This window comes from Hypanus sabinus, chromosome 7 (assembly GCF_030144855.1).
Source record: "Hypanus sabinus isolate sHypSab1 chromosome 7, sHypSab1.hap1, whole genome shotgun sequence".
In the NCBI taxonomy this organism is placed as follows: Eukaryota; Metazoa; Chordata; class Chondrichthyes; order Myliobatiformes; family Dasyatidae; genus Hypanus; species Hypanus sabinus.
In genome coordinates, this window is record NC_082712.1 from 146113042 (window position 1) to 146134465 (window position 21424).

Genomic DNA, 21424 nt, shown 5'->3' on the forward strand with positions numbered 1-21424 from the left:
CACTTCCTGTCACCTCTGCTCCACCCACCCTGGCCTGAGAGCTCCGACCCTCCCCTCCCCTCCCCCCCATTGCCCCAAACAAGCTCCGCCGGCTCCCGGTCACACCACGCACTCCCACTCAGAGATATCGCTCCGCCGCCAAGTTCCCCTATCAAGCGCCCGCTTTAAGGGGGCGGGACCCTCATCTCAGCCTGCAATTGGATCATCGCCTTTCGCTTTGTGACGTCGTTGACTGAGGACGTCAGGGAGAAGGCTCTCCCCGCTTATTGGCCTATTCCTCGGGAGGGCCGCGGTGTTGATGGATTTCCTTGTTTGAAAGGGCGGGACGATGGCGAGGCCGGGTTGATTGACAAGCTCGGTTTGTCTTGGCGCAGAGGGTGCTGGGATTGTCAAAACAAGCCGCATCCATCCGTTCCGAGGTTAGACTTACCCAGGCAAAGGCGCCATCTTGGAAACTTGGGGTTGTTGCTGTTCTTTCCCGCCGATCTCTCCACAGAAATGCATCTATATTGCTAATAGTTCAGTTCCCTGTTCTTATTTTAATTTTATTTTCAGTAGTTCCCCTCCCGCTTTAATTACTACGAATAATAAATTTATGAAACCGCTGGGTACGTATGAATGTAGTTTTTCCGACTGTATTTTTGTATTACAGATATGGGAGGCGGGTAGTTTGTGTTGCGGCCAGGGCCTGTTGCTGTTTGTGTTTTGGCTCCAGGAATGAGAAACGCGGGTTATTGCTGTCCCACCAATTCTATTCTCACTCTCCTACCCCCCCCCTTCCTTCTGTTTGGCAAGCCTAAAGCACAGGAGCTCTCTAACAAATTGAGTTCTTAAAGTATTTCTTTGCCTTTCAGTTTTGTTTATAGGTAAGTGACAGATGTGACAGATTAATTCATTTTTGAGTTCTGTTTGCTTGCGGCGGGGTGGTTCAGATTTGCTGTCAAAACAGTTAGCGCTTGTGACAATAGTTTGACACCGTTCGAAATTTGTATCTAAACAATTGTACTTTATTTCTACTGCAACATATTTTGTTAATTTTTAAACTTCGATCAAAAATCTCGTGGTTTTCTGGATTAATCAGTTAGGAATTTAAGAAATAGTCATGTTAGTAAAATTCCACGCAGTAACTTTTGAGCGTTGGTGTACAAAACATTAAATGTGAATAAACGAATATTCGCTTTGATATAAAGCCGTTTTAAACCATTTCAACTGGAATTTTGAATGTTTCTAGCCTGATGTGGTTTTATCAAGTATAATAAATCTTTGATAAATATTATGTAGAATGCGCTTCCTTTAAAACCTTTGATGGACATTGTTATGCAGTCATTGGCATTTAAACTGTGCTTTCTTATTGGTAACTTATTTGAGTCTCATAATAATGTACAATAAGATACGACGAATGAATGAATAATATCTAGTAGAATATATGAGATTAGATATAATAGAGATTTGTTACAAGAATAAGCTTTGCAGAGTAATTTGTGACTCTTAAATATTTAGTTACTGGAGTTTTTGATGTGAAAAATGGAGAAACATTCTGGAGTAATAACTTCTTGAATTTGTTTTCACACTTAAACTTACAGTAGGTACAAGACAAGAAAGATGGGTCATATCCTAAAAGTAATCACAGTTGTCTGTAAAGGTTCATGCTTAATGTGGTTTCTGAGACTTGGATTTGGTCATGTTAAAGCTGAATGGCCTGGAACCAAGGATGTTACTGATGAGTTTACTGATAGTTTACTGATGAGTTTGATTCCCTTTCCGATTTTAAGGAGTGATGTGTTAGACTTGTATTTGGCTATCTAAAGTCAAGTTATTTACCTCTGGTAGATTAATTTTATTGTAAAATAACATCAGAATTATTTGATGTATGTTGTATACTCTTGGAGCTTGAATGGACAGAGTAATATGATTGGAATTGTGTGTTTGTCAATGCTCATAAGTTCTCATCACTAACAGAAGAAGCTTTTGTTAGTATTTTTTAGATGTGTTATAAAGTTTTTGATCTTGCATCACCCAGACTTTTATCACAATAAAATGAGAAAGTTCGAAAAATACATTCTAGAAAATTAAATGGAAAAAGGATATAATCTTCGCATTTCCTTGGCTCTAATTTCATTGAAGTGCTACTCTTTTTTTTGCTGTGTACATTGAATTGCCTATGTATTACATTGTTACTCCGGGAGCTATTTTTAACTGTTTATGATAAATCTTGGGTATGTTTTGTTTTTGCTTTGACTGGTATGATATTCTGTTTTTCCCTTATCATTTAGCTTGAAAAGATGTAGAAAAGCTTCACTGATAATTTACCAGAATTGGAAAGCTTGTTTAATAAGGAGAGGCTAAATAGACTGGAACTGTTTTCCCTGGCGTGCAGGGTGCTGAGGGGTGGTTTGTAAAGGAATATCGAATCATGAGGGGTATAGATAAGGTGGATTGTCAAGTATCTTTCCAATGGTAGAGGAGGACATTATATTTAAGGTGAGAAAATACTTAATTTTAAGGTAAAAAGGATCTGAGAGGAAACTTTTTCAGATGGAGTGTAGTGGGTATATATGAGTTTCTAGAGAAAGTGTAGAGGCAGATAGAACTACAAAGTTTAGATGAGATTTAGACATGGATAGAAATAATTTGGAGCAATATGGGCCTTGTACAGGTAAATGTGTCTAGCTCAGAAAAATATCTGTTACCATGGACTAGTTGGGCTGGAAGGCCCTTTTCCTTGCTATATAACTTTGAATTCCTAACCTGAGTTATATTTTATATCAGTACCAAGTTTAAACAATGAATGAGGTGAAAGCAGCCACTTTTTGGCCTGTCTTCATACAACAATGGTTTAATATATACAAGGTAAAATATGGAGATTTTTCCAAACTCTTATGTTCTTGAGTTATGCAGTTTCCTTAAATATCTCTTTGAATTAAAATAAACTTAGACTTGATGTTTGAATAGAACTTTGTAGCTTATATTCTATAATTATTCATGTCTTCTTTTGCATGAATTTACCCCAGATAAACATACTCATTGTTTTAAACTTGAGCTTCAATGTTAGTACTTGCCTATATTTCCAAATATTTTTATGTTTTGGTTTCAGATTTCAAATCGAATAAAAAGTTATCCAAGTCTGTAATTATAGTAAGTGGAAACAGATCTCGAAGTGCCGCATGCTAATTAGTCTGATAATAGAATCAAAAAATTGACAACACAGAAACTGGCTGCTGGCCAAACATGGCCTTGCATGGCAGAAAAGTGCAGTTTAGTCTATTCTCACATCCATCCTTTTGATCCATTGCCTTTCAGGTTATATGGCGCTTCATGTTTTATTTACTTTTTTATGAAATGTTGCTGTTATTGGCAAGGCTGCTATTGCCCACTGCTTTATAGATAAAGTCATAGAATAGAATACTACAGCACACAGGAAAAAAACGATTTTGGCCCATTTAGTCTGTGCCAAACCATTAATTTGCCTTGTCCTATTGACCTTCATGGACTATAGTCCTCCATACCCCTCCCATCCATGTACCTATCCAAATTTCTTTTAAATGTTGAGGTCGACCCTTCCACAACTTCCACAAATTTGTTCCACAGTCACTATCCTCTGAGAGAAATAGTTCCCCCTCATGTTCTCCTTAAGCATTTCACCTTTCAACCTTAATCCATGACCTCTAGTTGTAACCTCACCCAGCCTCTGTGGAAAAAGCCTGCTTGCATTTATTTACCTATATCAGTCATAATTTTGATAAACCTCTATTAAAACTCCAGTCAGTTCTCTATGTCCCAAACTATTCAACCTTTCCCTCAGGTCGGCAAGTCCTGGCAATATCCTTGCAAATTTTCTCTGCACTCTTTTATTCTTTCATCTTTCCTGTAAGTAGATGACTAAAACAGGACACAATACTCCAAATTGAGCCTCACCAACGTCTTATACAATTTCAACATCGTATCCCAGCTTCTGTACTCAGTACATTGATGTGTGAAGGCCAATGTGACAGAACCTTTCTTACAGCCCTATCTACCTGTGATGCCATTTCAAGAAATTAATGGACCTGTATTTTCAGATCCCCTTGTTCTGCTGCTCTCCTTTGTGCCTTACTGCTCATCATGTAAGACCTACTGTGGTTGATCCTCCTGAAGTGCAACACTTCACACTTGTCTGCATTAAATTCCATCTACCAATTTTTAGCCCATTTTTCCAGTTGGTCCTGATCCCTCTGCAAACTTTGATAGTCTTCCTATCTGTCCATAACCCTCCCCAATCTTGGTGTCATCTGCAATCTTGCTGATCTAGTTTACCACATCATCATCCTGATCATTGATATAAATGACAGACAATGGACCCAGCACTAGTCACTGGCTTCCAGTCAGCGAGGCAACAATCTGCTACCACTCTCTGGTTTCTCCTGAGAATTCAGTTTACAATCTCATTGACTGAATCAAGTGACTGAACATCCTTGACCAACCTCCCATGCGGGACCTTGTGAAAGGCCTTGCTAAAATCCATGTAAAGAGCATCCACTGCCATGCCTTCTTCAACTTTCCTGGTAACTTCCTCAAAAAGCTCTATATATTGGTTAGACACAACTTAACGTGCACAAAGCTATGTTGATTAACCCTAACCAGTTCCTGTCTATCCAAATAGTTATATATCTGGTCCCTTAGTATGCTTTCCAATAGCTTTCTCATTATTGATGTCAGGTGCACTGGCTTGTAATTTCCTGGTCTGTGCTTAGAGCCTTTCTTAAACAATGGAACAGCATTAGTCAATCCTCTGGCGCCTCACCTGTGGCTAAGATTGTTTTAAATATCTTTGATAGGGCCCCTGAAGTTTTTGCACTAGCCTCCCACAGGGTCCAGGGGAATACATTGTCAGGCTCTGGGAATTTATCTGCCCTACCTTGCGTCAAGACAGCATAAACCTCCCTTGTGGTCTGTATTGGGTCCATGATCTCACTGCTGCATTGCCTCATGTCTACAGACTTGGGCCCATCTCTTGAGAAAATACAGATGCAAATAAATCCATTTAAGATCTCTCTCATCTCTTCCAGTTTGATGCAAGATGACCACATTGTTCTTACAGACAACCAATTTTGTCCCTTGTTATTCTTTTGCTGATAATAATTTATTGAAGTCCTTTACCTTGTTTGCTAGAGCAACCTCATGTCTTCTTTAAGCCCCCCTCCCACCGATTTCCTTCTTAAAAATTCTCTTGCATTTCTTTATCCTCCTGAAGTACCTCGCCTCTTCCTGTCTGACTATACCTGTAATGTGCCTGCTTCTTTTTCTTAACAAGACCCTCAATATCTCAAAAACCAAGGTTTCCTAAACTTGTTATCCTTGCCTTTTATTCTGCCAGGAACATACAAATTCTGTACTCTCAAAATTTCACTTTTGAAGGCCTCCACCTTCAGTATACTTTTACCAGAAAACAACCTGTTCCAGTCTGCACTTGCCAGACCCTTTCTGAATTCAAATCAGAATTGGCTTTTCTCTAATCTAGAATCTCAATCCAAGGACCAGTCCTATCCTTTTCCATAATTAACTTGAAACTAATGGCGTTAAAATCACTAGATGAATATGTTCTTCTACATAAACTTCTGTCACCTGCCCTGTCTCATTCCCTTATAGGAGATTTAGTATCACTTTCTCTCTAGTTGTGATTTCTTTGTACTGATGAAGGACACTTTCCTGGACACATTTGACAAACACTTCCCCATCCAGCCCTTCTACAGTATGTGAGTCCCTGTCAATATGTGTAAAGTTAAAATCATGCTATCACAACGTTATGTTTCTTGCAGCAGTCTACGATCTCTACAAATTGGCGCTAAATCCCACAGACTGTTGGGTGGTCTATAATATCCCATTAATGTGCTCATCCCTTTCTTATTCCTCAGTTCCACCTTTGTATCCTTGGTAGATGGCTCTCCAGTCTGTCCTGACTGAGCACTGCTGTAACATCTTACCTGACTAGTAATACCACCCCTTTGCATTTAATTCCACCCATTCTATCATGTCTAAAACAACAGAATCCTGGAATGTTGAGCTGCCTGTCCTGCCCCTCCTGCAACCAAGACTAAATAATGTCTACAGTCATAGAATGCTGATCCATGCCCTAAGCTCATCTGCCTTTCCAACAACACTCCTTGCATCGAAATGTATGCAGCCCAGAACGCTAATACCTCCATGTTTGACTTTCTGATTCCTAAATTTGTACGTAGGCTTAACAACAACTTTTTCCACAATCACTCCACTATCTATCTAGCATTCTGGTTCTCAACCCCCAGCAACTCTAGTTTAACCATCCCCGTTAGCAAACCTTCCCTCTCGGATATTAATCCCCCTCCAGTTCAGATCCAGACTGTCCCTTCTGTACAGGGCCCACATCCCTGGAAGAGACCACAATAATCCAAAAATCTGAAGCCCTCCCTCCTGCACCAAGCCCATAACTGCATGTCTTCCTGTTTCTGGCCATGCAAGCATGTGACATGGGTAGCAATCTGAAATCACGGTCCTGGAGGGTCTGTTCTTTAACTTAGCATCTAACTCTCTGAACTCACTTTACAGGACCTTGTCACCCCTCCTGCTCATGTCATTGGTATCAACGTGGACCACGATCTCTGTCTGTTCATCCTCCCACTTAAGAATGCTGTGGACTCAATCCGAGATGTCCCTTACCCTGGCACTCAGGAGGCAAAAGAGACATCCATGGTCCCATATCTAAGAAATGATGTGCTAGCATTGGAGAGGCTCCAGAGGATATTTACAAGAATAGTCCCGGGATTGAAAGGATTGACGTATGAGGAGGAGTGTTTCATGTTTCTGGGGCTGTATTTGATTGGATTTTAGAACAATGAGGTATGGTGGGGGTGGGGGAGGTCTCATTGAAACCTACCAAATATTGAAAAGCTTAGTTAGGGTGTATGTGGAGAGGATGCTCCTAATAGTAGGAGAGTCTAGGCACAGAGGGAACAACCTCAGAAGAGCAAGACATCGCTTATAATAGATAGAGGAGGATTTTCGTTAACTAGGGTTGAGAGGTAAAATAAACTAACCATGATAAAATGGCAGAGCAGATTCTGCCCTGATATCTTAAGGTCTTATGACTGGATCAACTACAATTAGAACCCACATTTCATGGAACAGCCTTGTCAATAAAGCTCACATTTGACCCATCATTTGCAGTGCTTTAGACTTGACTGCAGCAGGACACTAAATTTCTGAGGTAAAGAAAATAAAAGCAAACATCCCTACATATTTCTCTGTTGATGCACAAAATTGACTTTAGGGCCTATATTTTGACAGTACTTTCTAAGTATCAAGTGTTTAAAACTTAATTTTCTCGCTATCTCCAGAGGTACAAAATTCAGCAGAAACCTGTCAATTGGTAATATTAAACAAGGTCATGTGACACTGTTTATCTATGACACTGTGTAAAACCATGAGAGAATGAATAAAGCCCCAGTTCTCTTAGCAGGGTCAATAACCAGGGGATCTAGATTTAGCTGTAGATGTTTGTAGTTAATTGTTTCTAGATCTAAAGAGTTTTGGAAGCTCAAAAAATTATTCCCTGAAAGGGTAGTGGAAGCAGAAACATTCAACACATTGAGTAGCTATCTAGTTGTGATATAACAGTGCTGTGGTTATGTTACTGGATCAACAATGTTAATGTGGACTGTTTAGCAGGATACACAATCCAAATTCTATATGGCAATGGAGAAATATAAATTTAAATAATTGAAGATTTTTTTCATAAAAATCTAGTGTAGGCAAATAATACTATGAAATAACCAGATTGTTTTACAAAACCTCCTTGTTCATTTGTGTCCTTCAAATTCTAACTATTCACATTTACATTATGCTGCAGAACCACCAATGCAGTTGGCCCTTATCTATCATCTGAAATAAACCAGCATGACTGCATGGCCATTCCCCTCAACAACAGATATCTTGTTTTGGATACTGTTGGGGAGGGAGGGGGAATGACCTAGCACAGGAAAGCCAAAGTAGTCAGCTGTCTGGCACTGAGTGTGGCTCTGACTCAGAAGGGAAGTGTGGAGGGATGGGAAGAAGAGGTGAGCTGTAGTGTAAGGGATTCGTTGGTTAGGAGAACAGAAGGAGGGTGCTGAGGACAAGAACGAGATTCACAGTACTCCAGAATGTGGTCTGACAAGGCCTTGTAAAGCCTTGTCATTACATCTTTGTTTTTACATTCTAGTTCTCAAAGTGAATGCTAACATTTTGTATGTCTTCCTTCTACTGACTCAACCTGTATGCTGACTTTTAGGGCATCCTAAAGTAGGACTGCCAGCACACAGAATGCTGGTGGAATGCAGCAGGCCAGGCAGCATCTATAGGGAGAAGCACTATCTTCTATATAGGGAGAAGCTCTTACTATCTTTCCTTTCAGTTAGTTCTGACGAAGGGTCTTGGCCCGAAATGTCGACAGTGCTTCTCCCTATAGGTGATGTCTGGCCTGCTGTGTTCCACCAGCATTTTGTGTGTGTTACTTGAATTTCCAGCATCTACAGATTTCCTCATGTAGGACTGCTAAGTCCCTTTGCACCTCCAATTTCCATCGAGATTACAGATCTGACAGTTGTTTTTTTAAGTTTGTAGGGATGGTTTTGGGGACAGAGGGGAGTTTGCTTTGGACTTGGGGACAAGTATGCGGGGAGTTTGCTTAAGGCTTGGGGGCAGGAATGCAGGGAAGTTGGAGGTCAGGCCTCCACTCAGCGTTTTAAGTCCTGCAAAGGGCATCTAGAGTCCAGGCCTCCACTGTGCTTGAAATTGAAACCTGATGTTTGAAGCCTGGAGGCCTGTCCTGCAGTTGGAGTACTGTCTGTGTGTAGGTGGGGGAGGAAAGGGGCTTGTTTTGTTGTTTTGTTCCTTGCGTTCTGTTCTGTGTTTTATGTGATTCTGATGAATTTTGTGGATATGCTATTGCTGGCACTGGATTATGTCATCACCCACCTTCATTGTCTGCAGGATGAGTGAGGATTGTAATTGGCTTCTAATATTTCCCTGAATGAAGAACATGGAGTAATTGTGGCTTTGCAAATATTGTTATAACCTCTGCCATTCACATTTTTCAAACTTCATTATCTTCTGGATGCACTATTTCAATTGGTTCACGTTTATTGGCAGTGCCTTTGGCTATAAGAACCCTGTGGGAGTGGTATCAGATCTGGCCAATTGAATCATTAAGCCTGCCCTGTCAGTCAATATGATTAAAGGTGATTTCCCCCCAAGCTGCCTCTGTGCCAATTCCCCATGGCTCTTAGTTTTATGATCTTTCAAAAATTTATCCACATTCTCTAAATGGTACCATAATCTAGAATCCACAACGGTGGTACAGAATTCTCAAGATTCATCACCTTTAAGAAGAATTTTCAGTGCACCTTAGTTTCATGTGGTCACCCCTAATCTTGCAACTATTCCCACCAATTATGAAAACATCATGACATCTACCCCCACACTAGTAGTGCATACCTACATTTATCTTGTCATCCACCCTCAAGTCATGTTTCAGTAATGTCTCAATACATTCTTCTAAACTGCAAAGATCTAATTTCTCTTAGCCACCAGTCATCAGATGGTCCTCTCATCCCCGAATTTACCTGGAAAGTCTCTTTCGGACTGATTTTAATTGAATTGACTTTATTACTTGCATCCTTCACATACATGAGGAGTAAACATCTTTACGTTATGTCTCTGTCTAAATGTGCAATTTATAGAAATTTGTAATAAATAGTATGTACAAGCAGGACAGTCAATATAGTACAGAAATACAATTGTATCAGTGTGAATTAATCAGTCTGATGGCCTGGTGGAAGAAGCTGTTCCGGAGCCTGTTGGTCCTGGCTTTTATGCTGTGATACTGTTTCCCAGATGGTAGCAGCTGGAGTAGTTTGTGGGTGGGGTGACTTGGGTCCCTAATGATTCTTTGGGCACTTTCTACACACCTGTCTTTGTAAATGTCCTGAATAGTGGGAAGTTCACCTCTACAGATGTGCTGGGCTGTCGGCACCACTCTCTACAGTAGAGTCCTGCGATTGAGGGAAGTACAGTTCCCATACTAGGCAGTGATACAGCCAATTGGAATGCTCTCAGTTATGCCCCTATAGAAAGTTCTTAGGATTTGGGGACCCATATCAAACTTGTTTAACTTTCTGAGGTGAAAGAGGCGCTATTGTGCTTTTTTTCACTACACAGCCGGTAGGTACCGACTACATAAGATCTTCAGTGATGTGTATGCTGAGGGAAAAGCTGTTCACCCGCTCAACCCCAGATCCATTAATGTTAATAGGTCTCAATTCCTCCTGTAGTCCACAATCAGTTCCTTTGTTTCTGCGACATTGAGGGAGAGGTTGTTTTCTTAATACCACAGTGCCAGGGTGATGACTTCTTCTCTGTAGGCTGCCTCATTTATATTTGAAATTAGGCCAATCAGTATAGTATCGTCAGCAAATTTAATTAGATTGGAGCTGTGGTTGGCGACACAGTCATGGTTATACAGAGAGTGAAGGCAGGGGCTTGAGACACAACCCTGAGGGACACCTGTGTTGAGGGTCAAAAGAGCAGAGGTGAGCGAGCCCACTCTTACCACCTGCCAGTGATCTGACAGGAAGTCTGGGATCCAGCAGCACAGGGCAGGGTGAAGGCAAAGGTGTCTGAGCTTCTTGTCAAGCCTGGAGGGAATTATGGTGCTGAATGCTGAACTGTAGTCCGGGAACAGCTTTCTCACATAAGCATCCTTCTCCAGATGTGTAAAGGTGGTGTGTAGAGCTGTGGCTAGTGAACCATCTGTCAATCAGTTATGTTGGTAGGCAAATTGTAGGGGGTCCAGTGTGGGTGGTAGCAGGCTGCAGATGTAGTTCTTGACCAGCCTGTCAAAGCATTTACTTATTATTGAGATTAGTGCAACGGGACACCAGTTGTTTTTAGGTACAGAGACAATGGTGGATGTTTTGAAGCAGGAGGGCACTCTACACTGGGAGAGGGAGAGATTAAAAATGTCTGTAAACACACCTGGCAGTTGTGCCATGCACATCCTGAGTACCTGCCCTGGGATGCCGTCTGGTTCCTCAGCCTTGCGAGTGTCCGCTTGTTGGAAACACCTCTGTACTTCAGTCTCGGAGATGATCAAGATACAGGTCGCTTCGGGGGTTCTGTGTTGGCAATATCAAGCCGAGTGTAAAATAGATTTAGCTCATCTAGGAGAGAGGCAAAGATGTTGGCAGCACCACTGCGGTTAGCTTTGAAGTCTGCTGGGGTGTGCAGACCTTGCCATAAGCTGCATGTGTTGTTGTTAGAGAGCTGTGTCTGGATCTGTTCCCTGTATTGTTTCACTGCCTTGATAACTTTGCTGCAAATTGTAAATCATAGCTGCATTTCTTGAGCTCTTGCTGATTACTGGTAATGTAAGGTCTGTGTTGACTATAAGCGCTGTTCGCACAGAACTGTTAATCCAGGGTTTGTGGGTTGGGGAAACCCTGACCGATTCTGGGGGACAACATCCTCAATGCACTTCTGGATGAAGCTTGTGACCCCTTCCATGAACTTGGAGACATCATCATCATGAAAGACATTCCAATTGATGTCATCAAAGCAGTCCTGTAGCATGGAGATCGATCGGTTAGACCAACAGTGGGTGGTTTTAACAATGACTGCCTCTTCTTTCAGCTTCTGCCTGTACATCGGCAGAAGCAAGATGAAGGAGTGATCATACTTTCCAAATGGTGAACGGAGGAGCACTTTGTAAGTATTGTGGAAGGGAGAGTAGCATTGGTCAAGTATGCTATCACCCTGTGTACTCACCTGGATGTGTTGACAAAACTTCGGAGAAACTTAAGACAGTGATGCTCTATTAAAGTCACAGGCAATGATGAAAGCAGCCTCTGGGTGAGCAATCTCCAGAGTGTTGATAGTCTGGTATAGTTCCGTGAGAGCCAGGTCAGTATCAGCTTATGGCAGAATATACACTGCTGTGATAATAACAACCATGAACTCCCTAGGCAGCCAGAAAGCTGTACACAGCAGCACAAGATACTCCAGATCCGGGGAACAAAAAGATTTGAGGGCATGCACATTCCGGGGGTCACACAAGTGTTATTGACCATGAAAGATACCCCACCTCCTTTACTCTTCCCAGAGAGGTTTTTTGAACTGTCCTCCCGGAACAGGGAGAATCTTAGAGGGCTTGATGGCATGAACTGGTATCTCCTCCGTCAGCCAGGTCTCCATGAAGCATAAAATGTTACGTTCCTTTATTTGCCAGTACATCCTTCCTTGTGTAAGGAACCAAAACTATGTACAGCCTTATCAGTAGTCTATAACAAACAAATGTAAAAGTACTTCCTTATTTTTAACTCCCACCATCTTGCATTAATAGCCAATATGCCATTTACCTTTCTAACTACCCACTGGACCTGCCTTCTTTTAGAATATTATACACAGCTTTCTGCTGTTCTCTTACTAAAGTCCTTGACCTCACACTTTTCCATATTAAATTCCACTCGTCCTGTTTCTATCTCCCAATACCACGAGCTGCTACTTAGCACAACAGCATTTTACTTGGTACCTTGTCAAATTACTTTTGAAAATCCAAGTACTCTGACAAGTTATCTGGCTGTAAAGTGTAATTGAATTTGATCACTCTCACTTCACTTGTGTTACTATCAATTTTCCTCAAGTGAAGATCCCAATCATATTCGGATTGGCAACAACATCTCCACATTCTTGACCTGCACAGGTGCACCACAAGGCTGTGTGTGCTGAGCCCCCTGCTCTACGTGGTTTGTTATTTATCCATATTTAAGTTTAAAGTACTTGCTTTATCCATATTTAAGTTTACTGACAACACCACTGTTGTAGGCCAAATCAAAGGTGGCGACGTATCAGCATATATGAGGGAGATTGAGAATCTGGCTGAGTGGTGCTACATCAGCAGCCTCCCAATTTCAGCAAGACCGAGGAACTGATTATTGACTTCAGGAGGAGGGAACCAGAGATCATGAGCCAGTTCTATTGTGGTATCAGAGGTGAAGAGGGTCAGTAACCTTTAATTCCTTAGAGTTAGTATTTCAGAGGACATGTCCTGGGCTCAGCACACAAGTGCAATTATGAAGAATGCATGGCAGCGTTGTACTTCATTAGCAGTTTGCAAAGATTTGGCATGACATCTAAAACTTTGACAAACTTCTGTAGATGTGTGGTGGAGAGCATATTGACTGGCTGCATCACAGCCTGATATGGAAGCACCAATGCCCTTGAATGGAAAATCATACAAAAATTAGTGGGCACAGCCCAGTCCATCATTTTTTTTCAGCAACACACACAAAATGCTGGTGGAACACAGCAGGCCAGGCAGCATCTATAGGGAGAAGCGCTGTCGACATTTCGGGCCGAGACCCTTCGTCAGGACTTATTGCACCAGCATTTTGTGTGTGTTGCTGCTTGGCCTGCTGTGTTCCACCAGCATTTTGTGTGTGTTGCTGTTTGAATTTCCGGCATCTGCAGATTTCCTCATGTTTGCCCATCATTTTTTTTGCTCCTTTTTGTCCTACTTTACATTGTATATTGCTTAATATAATTTATAATTTTGAAAATATTATGGATTGCAATTTTTGCTGCAAAACAACAAACTTCACAATATTAAACCTAATTCTGAGGATACAGAGAAGTTCCAGTTTGATTTGGACAGGATGAGGATGTATACAGAATGAAGTACAGGCACTGCCATTAGATACAGTCTAATGTGCAGTTTCCACTTTAGTGATTGCAGGCATTCAGATTGTTATCTGAATATATTGTCGAAGGTGGAGATGCAGTGAGATCCTTGTGAAGGTAAACATGCTAAGCAACTGCTGATCTAAAAAAAACGAGTATGCTTGCCTTTGTATTCAGATGCCTTGCTTATGGGATCAGGGATGTGTTACTTTTGTACTTTGCATTGGTGAGATTGCACCTTAAGTATTGCATGCAGTTTTAGTGGTCTAATCTGATAATTCAGTGAAGGTTCATCATACTGATTCTTGTAATGATGAGACTGGTATGCAGAGGGATCGCTATTTAAGTGCGAGGGCTTAGCACTTTACTCTGCCTCTTGCTATTATCACTGGTAATGTCAACTCTGTGTTCCAGTTTAGCCATCCCTTTATTTCTGCTTTACTTTGCTTCCACCACCCTTGAGAAAGTTAATTCAAAAAGCTCTTGGCCTTCTGAGAGAAAAATATGCTTCATCTGTCTTCAATAGGCAACATGTTTTCGAATGGTGAGCCCAGATCTTATATAATACTGTATAGTGGATTGACCTCTCCATAACCACTGTCAAGATCTCATAGGATCTTGTATGTTTTAATTATGCTTTTACTTTTCTAAACTCCAGTAAATATAGGTCTAGCTTGCCTAGACCTTTGTCAAGGCCAGCCATTCATTCCAGGTTTTAGCCTAGTAAACCACAGTCTAAACTACTTCCAGTGCACTCAAATCCTTCATTAAATAAGGTCAATGTACACTGTGACGGATGAGGTTTCACCAGTGCCCTATATAACCGAATATCATTTCCTTACTATTGTATTTGGTTCTTCTTGCAAAAACCAATATTTTAACTTTCCTAATTAATTGGTTACTGAACACGCTTAAAGTACATGCATAAAATGCATTAGTGTGTTTGTGTAAATATTGGAATGGTATTTGCCATTATCACTTCAAAAATTAGCCAGTCATCCTCTTTGAACGATACTTGAACCAGGAAGTGAATCGGTAGCAAAATGAATTTTCCGTATTTCTATTCTACATTTACTCTTGACTCTCAAAATAAATAATGTGTCTTCCAATTTTGAAACCCTTCCGCTTTCCATTCTAAAATTAAATTCCTGACTTGATGCCAGATTCCTCTTTCAGAAGATATTTTGGCCATGAGCTTCTGTAATTGTTCTTCACCTCAAGATGCCTTTCTCCATTGCCAAAGAAATCTTTGCCTGTCGTTTTGAGTTCATGGTGAAAATATGATTTGTGTTGTTTATAAGGAAAACAATTTATTAGGTTGAAGTGTGACGGAGGGCAGTTTTGTTTGACCAGTATATATTTTTAAAAAAGCCTTTATATGTGACTGGCAACCCTCTTTGGTAATGCACACTTCTGCTGGTATGCATTTGTACTCAGATTCTATATTGTTTTACAGCAGATTAGTGGATTTTCTCAAAGTGGTTTCCACTCTTTTTTAGGAGTATTACATTCATAACTACATTGGGGATTCAGATTTTGATGAACAGTGGAGATTTATTTATATTTTTGGTGATAGACAAATTAATTCTTTCTAATTACTAATCAACTGAACAACAAAGAAGTAGTTTTGACAGCGTGGATAAATCAAATTCGTCTTGATTCTCAACATATTGCTTGGTTCTCTTTTTAACATTTCATTAATAATGCAAAGCTCTCATTTTCTTCAGAGTTTCAATCTATAAGTACATAGTATGTCTGTGTTATGGAGGAATTATGTTTCTAGAAAACCATCGCTATCATAATTCAAAGTTCAAAGTATATTTATTATTAAAACACATATTTGTCACCGTATGCTACCCTACGATACATTTTCTTACAGGCACTTGTTTTCTGTGACACAAATTCTTTCTTCCCTTTGAATTCTATGTTATATGTGTTATTTCATTCAGTCATGTCCCCAAAGGTGCATGGTCTATAGTTAAGGGAATTCTGATTGTGTTGTAGGCAGAAGAGAAACGACTGTTTTAATTTGCTAGAAATGAATTATTTATTGTTATGTACAAATATTAATCGAAGAGGTTGCTTCATCAGTCTTCAGCGAATTGGCAGTCTGCAATCATTGTCCTTGGTAATACACCATAACCTCGTTATATGTGGGGGATACATTCCTTGCAGTGGACGCATAGTATGGAAATGCATAATGTGAATAATTATTTAAATGACGAAAATTTGGATGCCTTCTGGAGGGCTTCCTAAATATGTTTTATCTGTAATTTATTCTCATTTTCATACCAGTACGACACAAAAGCAGTATCACAAGGCAACATTCATATTATATTTAATCAATTTAAGGTAATATTCAACGTAATAGATCATAGAAAGTTAACCTGACACAGTCTTTTCATCCTTACTTATGTAAGTATGTTTCGGCATACGCTTCCAAAAATGCCTGGTCTCGCCTGCATTAAACATCTGTTTGGTGTGATGCATAACTCTGATATCATAGCTTGTAACTGCAAAGGATAGAGTTCAGCAGCTTTGTGGTCAGCATTAGCTTGCTCAGCTAAGTTGTGAAGCCTGTGATGTATAGCTAGAAAGTGGCAGAATCTGTATTGAAGATGTTGCTGGGACTGGAAGGCTTGAGTTAGAAGAACATAATAGATATGCTAGGACTGTTTTTCTTGCAGCAAAAGAGGCTGAGCGAGTGACCTGGTAGAGGTTTGTAAAATCATGAGGAACAGAGATGAGGTGAATGGTCACAAGCTTTTTCCCTTGGTATGGGATTCTAAAAACTTATGGGGTAAAAGTACAGTCAATGTTTTGGGCCAAAACCCCTCAGCTTTTTTTCTTCAGTCCTGCTGAAGAGTAGATTTAAATGCTTGGGAGAGGGGAGAGAGAACCACCAGGTGTTAGGCGAAACCTGGAGGGGGAGAGATGAAGTAAAGAGCTGGAAAGTTGATTGGTGAGATGAGGTGAGAGAGGGAAAGGGGATGGGAAATGGAGAAGCAGTGGGGGGCATTACTGGAAGTTTGAAAAGTCAATATTCACACCATCAGGTTGGAGGCTACCCAAATGGAATACAAGGTATTGTTCCTCCAACCCAAGTGTGACCTCCTCTCTTCCATCTCCCCTCACCCATTTCTCATCCTCTTTACCCTCTCTCACCTCATCTCACCAATCAACTTCCCAGCTCTTTACTTCAACCCTCCCCCTCCAGGTTTCACCTATCACCTGGTAGTTCTCTTTCTTCTCCTCCCTTCTCACTTTTAAATCTACTGTTCAGTTTTTTTCTCCAGTCCTGCCCAAGGGTTTCGGCCTGAAACATTGACTGTACTTTTTTCCACAGATGCTGCCTGGCCTGCTGAATTCCTTCAGCATTTTGTGTGTGCTAGAACATAGAAAACCAACAGCATAATACCGTTCCTGACAAAGGGTCTCGGCCCGAAACGTCGACATCGCTTCTCCCTATAGATGCTGCCTAGCCTGCTGTGTTCTACCAGCATTTTGTGTGTGTGGTTGTTTGAATTTCCAGCATCTGCAGATTTCCTCGTGTTTGCAGCATAATACAAGTCCTTTTGTTAAGATTTTTTTTACTTTTGGTTTGGGTGATTTGTTCTGGACTTGTTTCAATGAAACTATCTGATCTGTCTGTCTGTGAGGTGAGGGTGCGAGGAAACAACTTCCTCCTTCAGATATACAATAAAGGCAGTAGAGTTAACATCATGCTCAGAGCAAGGTTATATATAGTCTTGAGACAATAATGTTAAAGTGTGTAGTTGCCTTTTAATACTTTATTGTTCATTATCTTTCAGGGTAATTGAATGTTATCCATGGTAACCGTTATTGGTGAATGGCTGGTATTGTATTTTAGTGCATCAGAGTACAGAGATTTGTTGTCATGTCTCACGTGTCTGTGTGTGAGTGCATTTGTGTTCGATTGAAAGTTGTTGATGAGATTGGAGACCAAAATCAATATTAGAAGATACATAGATATTTTATATGGTGATCTCTGACGCAGCTCTAAATAGATTCAACTCTCCTGAATTATGAAAACAATTTTGCATTCATAACTTGGTGGTAACTGGTTCCATGGTCCACTGTTCTCTGGGGAAAAGAATTGTTTGATAGACAATCTAACTCTATCTTGCATAACTTGCATATTGAATACAAATTCTTTTTATTCATCTGAAGTAATAGCCCCTCATATATTTATAACTACTTGCTATTAGAGAACCACATTATGCCAGCTTACTCAATCTATCTTGGTCCTGAGTTGCCAAGTAGCCACACTAATTGTTAGAATTGAGGCTATGTGGATTCAATAATTTAAATATCTTGGTTCTACAGCTGCCCCTTGAGCAGAATAGACCACTTTAAGGCCTCATTCTCAGCATCAGGGACATTTAAAAACAGTTGAAATTGATTTTCATCGACTGGCAAGCTTTAAGTGGCTGAAACCTTAATTTTAAAATTCGAATTACACAAGAAATTTTTGTTTAAATTTGTATTCAGATATATTAAAAACATCAAATAATGTATCTGCAGTAAGGATCAGCCACTTTTATTGGTAACCCAGACATGTAATCGTGGAAACAGATAGGCTTCTTTTTCATCTACAAGTTGGTCCTGGTTATTCCAATGGAAATATCCATATTCTTCAAATATTTGACTGGAGTGCACCAGCTTTTAATTTTATTATTTGTCAATATGTTTAGTTCTGAATTTTCTTTTAGGGCTAACTTTTAAACAAGTATTTCAACAATCTTGACAATCTATCTCTGTTTAATCTACCTGAGTTTAATTTGCATTGAAATTAGTTCCAAGTCCGAATTTTAACACCTGCTATTTCTGGTTGCTTGATAATTTTTGATGAAGTACAAACTTCAGGATTTTGTATCACACATTTGCAAAGATTTCAGGTAAAACTGGTGTGTACGGTTACAGTTACAGATCCTGCAACTGGGTTGTAGGGACACTGTACAGATGTGCGCTTGCATCAATTGCCCCCCATCTCTCACGGTTGTGGGTGAGTGCCTGGGTTGCAGCAAAGCTCTCTCTAATCCACTCTGCAATGTTGTCTGCCCATTTCTTTGTTTGCTCCTTTTTCTTTTTGTGCGCACCGTTTACTAAAGAGTGGTCTTTGAAAGTTCACTTGATCTTAGTATGTGGCCATACCAATGCAGTTTCCTCTTCTTCACCATGGGACAGTAGTGTCTCATGCTAGGTGATGACTCTTAATGTGAAAAAGACTAAGGAGTTGGTGGTGGACCTGAAGAGGGCTAAGGCACTCCAAGGGGTCAGTGTGGACATGGTGGAGGATTACAAATACCTGGGGATACAAATTGACAATAAACTGGACTGGTCAAAGAACACTGAGGTTGTCTACAAGAAGGGTCAGAGCCGTCTGTATTTCCTGAGGAGACTGAGGTCCTTTAACATCTGCTGGACGATGCTGAAGATGTTCTACGAGGCTGTGGTGGCCAGTGCTATGTTTGCTGTTGTGTGCTGGGGCAGCAGGCTGAGAGTAGCTAAGTGTCAGACACCCTTAGCCAATAGGCTGGTCCTGGACTTATTTCCACATGGCATGATTAACTTATTATTTAATTATTTATGGTTTTGTATTGCTATATTTCTACACAATTCTTGGTTAGCAATTCTTGGCTGTAGCAAAACCCAGTTTCCCTCGGGATCAATAAAGTATGTCTGTCTGTCTTTGTACTTTGTTGTTTGAGTCCTGGTTTGTATAGGAGATGCCAAGGAGCCTTCTGAAGCATCTCATTTTTTACTGCCTGGATCTTCTTTTGCAGTTCTGCTTTCAAGAAGTCCATGATTCACATATATACAGTGGTGCTGGAAAGTTTGTGAACTCTTTAGAATTTTCTCTTTCTGCATAAATATGACTTAAATGTGATCAGGTGTTCACCTAAGTCTAAAACTGGATAAAGAGAACCCAATTAAATAAATAACACAAAAACATTATACTTGTTCATTTATTTATTGAGAAAAATTTTCCAATATTACCTGTATTTTTTGGAAAAAGTATGCGAACATGTAGCATTATCAGTTCATTTAAATTGGAAATTAGAGTGTGGTGTTTCAATCAATGGGATGACAATCAGATATGAGTGTGGGAGACCCTGCCCTATGTTAGACCATAAACAAGGGTCTTCACTAGGTTTTTAGAAGTATGTTATACCTCGATCAAAGGAGATTTCTGAGGACCTCAGGGAAAATAGATGTTGATACTCACTGGACTGCGAAAGAATGCAAAACTTCTAAAGAGTTTGGGCTGCACTAATCCACAGTCAGGTAGATGGCATACAAATGGAGGAAATTCAACACATTTGTTACTCTTCCCAAGAGTGTTTGACCAAGAGCAAGGCATATAATATTTCAAGAGGTCACAAGGAGCCCCAGGGTAACATATAAGCAGTTACAAACCTCGCATTTGCTAATGTCAGCAGCGTTCATGAGTCTATCATCAGGCAAACGCTGAACAGCAATTGTGCATGGCCAGATTGTAAGAGAAAGCCACTGCTCTCCAAGAAGAACATTGCTGCCCGTCCAAAAGTTGCTGAAGACAACGTGGATGAGCCAGAGGGTTATTGGAAAAATGTTCTATGGACGAATGAGTCCAAAAATAGAACTTCTTGGCTTAAATGAGAAGAGTTATGTTTGGCGAAAAGCAAACACTGCATTCCAGCTTAAGAATGTCATCCCATCTGTGAAACGTGGTGGCAGTGTCATGGTTTGGGCATGCCTTGCATCATTGATGGAGCTGTGAATTCTGAACTGTACCAGCAAATTCTACAGGAAAATGTCAGGGTATCTGTTTGTGATCGGAACTCAAGAGAAAGTGAGTCATGCAGCAAGACGACAACCCTAAACACAGAAGTCAGTCTACCAAAAATGGTTAAAGCAGAAGGCATTTCAAGTTTTGGAATGTCTGAGTCAAAGTCCTGACCTTAATCTTATAGAAATGTTGTGGAAGGACCTGGAGCAAGCAGTGCATACAACAAAGACCACCAACATCCCAGAGCTGAAGCAATTTTTTTAAGGAGGAATGGCCTAAAAATTCCTCCAAGCCAATGTGCAGGACTGATCAACAGTTACCAGAAATGTTTGGTTGAAGTTATTGCTGTACAAGGAGTCACACCAGTTACTGAAAACCAAGGTTTACATACTTTTTCCAACAAATACATATAATATTGGTTTTAGTTTAGCCAGTATTGCTGTTGTTTGGGCCACCTTGCAAGGACTTCAAGCTTTGATCATTTTTGGTTGATATGATGGTATCAAGATACTTGAACCATTTGACAGAGTGTAATTCTTGTCCACTGACTATGATTTTTGTGGTGGATGGCTCCTCAGTGTTTCTCATCAGCTTGGTTTTCTCTGTGCTGATCTCCATGCCATATCTGCTAGATGTATCATCCAGATGGTACACAAGGCAGGCCAATTCATTGTCACCTCCTGCCAGCCCATCAATATCAATATAATCAGTGAACCTGAGGTTGGTTATGCCTTGTCCCCTGATGCTGACTGTGCTGATATGCTCTTCCAGGGCATCTGTTCCTTATTTGCTGCAGGAAAATGTTGAACAGCATAGGTGAAAGGAGGCAGCTTTGTTGGACTCCAGTTGATGTTCAAGGCACAGTTAGAGAGTGGTTCTACATAACTACTGCACTACTAGCTTTGG

At 40.5% G+C, this 21424-nt stretch overlaps 1 protein-coding gene across 3 annotated transcripts in view; it reads left to right on the forward strand.

Annotated features, from left to right (window-relative positions):
* Positions 1 to 394: 394 nt before the first annotated feature.
* The window catches only part of ppp6r3 (protein phosphatase 6, regulatory subunit 3), a 137715-nt gene continuing 116685 nt past the window's right edge, over positions 395 to 21424 (forward strand). For all 3 annotated transcript variants that reach the window (XM_059975923.1, XM_059975924.1, XM_059975925.1), the window contains exon 1: positions 395 to 608. The gene's annotated coding sequence lies outside the window, so the exon portion shown is untranslated. The remainder of the gene's footprint in view (positions 609 to 21424) is intronic.